The sequence below is a fragment of the Xenopus tropicalis genome, chromosome 8, assembly GCF_000004195.4.
Source record: "Xenopus tropicalis strain Nigerian chromosome 8, UCB_Xtro_10.0, whole genome shotgun sequence".
NCBI classification, from domain to species: domain Eukaryota; kingdom Metazoa; phylum Chordata; class Amphibia; order Anura; family Pipidae; genus Xenopus; species Xenopus tropicalis.
Window position 1 is genome coordinate 61,821,171 of NC_030684.2, and position 3,497 is coordinate 61,824,667.

At 36.9% G+C, this 3,497-nt stretch overlaps 1 long non-coding RNA gene across 1 annotated transcript; it reads left to right on the forward strand.

Annotated features, from left to right (window-relative positions):
- Positions 1-399: 399 nt before the first annotated feature.
- On the forward strand, positions 400-3,139 carry LOC116406714. Its single transcript, XR_004219766.1, has 2 exons — positions 400-621; positions 2,043-3,139. It is a non-coding gene; the product is annotated as an uncharacterized LOC116406714 (long non-coding RNA).
- The last annotated feature ends 358 nt before the right edge of the window (positions 3,140-3,497 follow it).

Here is a 3,497-nt window from a genome sequence, read left to right on the forward strand (position 1 = left end):
TCCCAAGAAAGCATTATTTATAATATTTTTTTCCTATTTCTCTTTGCCTGTGCAGCTATTACAGTATTTAGATTGTCCCTTAATATTACTTCAGCATTAATGATGGTCGAAATAATTGCTAGGCATGGATTTGCTGCAAATTTTGAACTTTCACCATTGGCAGATTTTTTCACGGAAGGGGCATCAAAAAATTGTTGCACACGACGCAAGCAAAAATTTTTTTTTTTGCAGAGCAACATTTTCACTGTTTTGCGAATTTTCCACCATTTTGCAAATATTTTCAAAGATTCGCAAATTTTTCACCAAAGCAAAACAGGACTAATTCGCTCATCACTATTCAGCATCATGTTACCAAATATGAGAAAACAAATTCTTATGCATTAATGAAGATGTTGAATTTATTACAATTACCTTTTTGCAGTAGTTTCAAACTTCAAAACAATAACAACAGTTTTCTGTGTTTCTCAGTTTTCTCACAAAAAAGTCTCACAATGGATGGTTTAACAAGTAGAAAAGGACTTTATACCAATGGCATACATATATCCAGTGCAGATAGTGTGTGGCTACTCAGGGTCTCTCCATGGCAGAAGGGGCCCTTTGCTCCTCTTACAGATATTACAGGTATGGGATCAGCTCAGGACCTGGGGTTTTCCAGATCTTTCTGTAATTTTATATCACCATACTTTAAAGGAGAAAGAAGAGAGGCTACATCACTGGAGGGTGCCAAAATGTTAGGCACCCCCAAATAACTTTAATTGCTTACTTGAAACCCCCAGCCAGTGGTCCGGCTAGGAGAAGACTGCACCAGCAGGGGTATATGCAGGCCAACATTCCTCCTTTGATCTTTGTGCATGCGCAGTTGAGCGAAAAGTCAACTTTAAAGGAGAATGCAAGTCAAAATTTAAAAAGCATACTGCCCAATAGTCCTCCTATTGTTTAGTAAAAACCCCACACTTTTGGCTCACCTAATCAAATATTTACTCAGTCACACTTACTTCACATTTTCTAGAACAGGCAGCCATCTCTAAAAAGGTATTCTCCCTTCCTTTCTCTCCTTGCTTCATACTGCACATGTGTTTCATTCCCTCCCCCCCTCCCCTCTACCAGATCCGCTTCTGATTGGCTGGTGGGCATGTGTAGCTCAGAACAGGAGACAGGATCAAGTTACACACATGCTCAGAGGGAAGAGGGATTTCAGTGATGGCACTGTAGTCTTCATACTGCTGTAGGCTGCCAGCACCGTAGGGATCTGGGAATTTAGATATGCAGTAAGTACTTAAAAAGAATGCCTTTAGACTTACTTTTAATTTATATTAACCTTTCATTTTCCTTTAACAAAAAAGCTGGATTTTTCACTCAACAGCAGATGCAACAGCCCCCGGTATTCTGAAGAAAGAGTAATGCTTGCGCACATACTGTAAATAAATGACTAGACATTTTGTGGTTTTAGAGAAATTTGGTTTAGTCTTTTTTAATTTTAAAAACCTATAAAACCATGAAAATGAGTGTTAATAAATATGCCTCTACATTTTTGTAAAATACAATTATTTTTTGCTCAGACACCCAAGGGTCACATCCTTCCCACCCCAGAACCTTACCAGCAACTGGAGAAAGCCCTAGCCTGTATACATAGAAAATAAGGCTTGGCACTCACAAGCATCTAGCCCCACAGCTCACTGGTAGCAGTTCCTAAGTAGTTAAAATTTGTACCCAATCTTGTTATCAGGATCTGCTCATGTGTAGCCAGTTGAGGTGACTTTGCATGACTTTGGCATATATGTTTACATATACATGTTTTGTTCTTGGTCAATCATATTAGATTATTCTTTAGTGAATGGTTAATAGCTGTTGCCAGTCTTGAATGTAATTTCAGAAAATGCTCTTGTGTCAGTCTTCTCTCTACCTTGCCTATATAATTAATTTTATCAAAAGAATACAAAAGCCTATGAGTCAGTTGTATGCTATTGCAGCTACTGAGTTTCTTTTGTGTTTACCTTGTGAACCTGGCTATAAATGAATAATCTTTCATCTTTGCTCCTCAGCCAGGATTCCAGATCATGCATTTTGAGGGACGTAAAACCCATCTGAACTTTGCTACTCCTAGGATACCTTTCAAGATGGATGCTTTCAATCAATTTTTTATTACAACAAAGGTCTTTGGGAATATCTAGGGTGCAGCTTTCTGATGTTCTTGAAAGATAAAGCACAAAAAAGCACAAACAGAGCATTCCCAAGAAATCCCCAACAATCCTTAGCCTGTCTGTTTAGTAGCCGCATACTTAATTTTGAATATACCAACGTTTACTTTGCTGAAAATAATGGGGAATAGAAATCCCTTCTCCTTTATCCCTATTATTTGCCATATTGGTTAAGATATTTTTTTAATATTCAATTTTCCCCTTCTACGACTGAAATGTTAGCAGTAAGAAAAATTACACAATTATAGAGAATGTGTAAAAGTAAGAACCTCTAAATGAAATACTTTTGGACAGTGCTTTGAATTTGAATATCATGGGAATCTACTTTTCTGAAAATTATATCAGCTAGGCCTCTACTTTGTAAGAGTGGCCTTTCCTTTTGTTACTAGAAAAGCCAGCCTGTATTTAGCTGATTTATTGACTCAAATATTTCTGCTCTTCCCTCTCATGATTGGCATTTTTTTTCTTTTCACTCGCTTAACTACCCACATATCCTTGGAATATGTACTGCTAATATAAGCCTGAACATTTTAACAAAATATAATTCAGACCTTAATCAAAGTGAATTTTTCAGTCATAAATGAATTTGCATAATTTATTCTTGAAAGTGCTATCCTGTGTTGGAGTTTTTAGTCATAGTGAACATAATGATGCTGGAGTTAATGGTGTGAACCTGACAATTTTATTAGATAAAATATTGTTTTCAAGAAAAAAAAATGTAGCTTAATTTTTGCGTGCATGATAGCAAAGCAAATTCATTTTTAGGATTTCTAACCAAAGGAAAAACTTTATAATATAAAACCACGATAGTTGGTTTGTAAGCAAAGATATAGCTGTCACATAAGGTATTTCTAAATGTGTCTGATATAATCACAAAGGACCCTTATAATACAGAGGAGGCATTTATACCTTTGCCATTACAACCCCAATCCACTCCCTATGGCAAGAATTTTGCACCTTATGAATCTTATTACCATTGTGTATGGTGTGGCCTCCTTTTCTGCTGCCCTCTGCTGGATTTGAACCTGGTGCTCTGCAACCATGTGCTTTTACCTCTGTGATACGGAGGCATGCTGCAGGCACAAGGATTCTGATACTGTTGTGTTCCTTCTATAGTCTATGTCCCAGATTCTGAACTGCATTAATTACAGGTACAGCTCATTGCCTGAGGCCTCCCAGAATAGACTACCTAATCATGCATTGAACCCTAGTCTATTTATAGGTAAAACTTGGTTCCTGAAACTGCGACCTGTTATTATGGATATTGTATTTCGTACCTTGTATCCTGTTTTGATATTA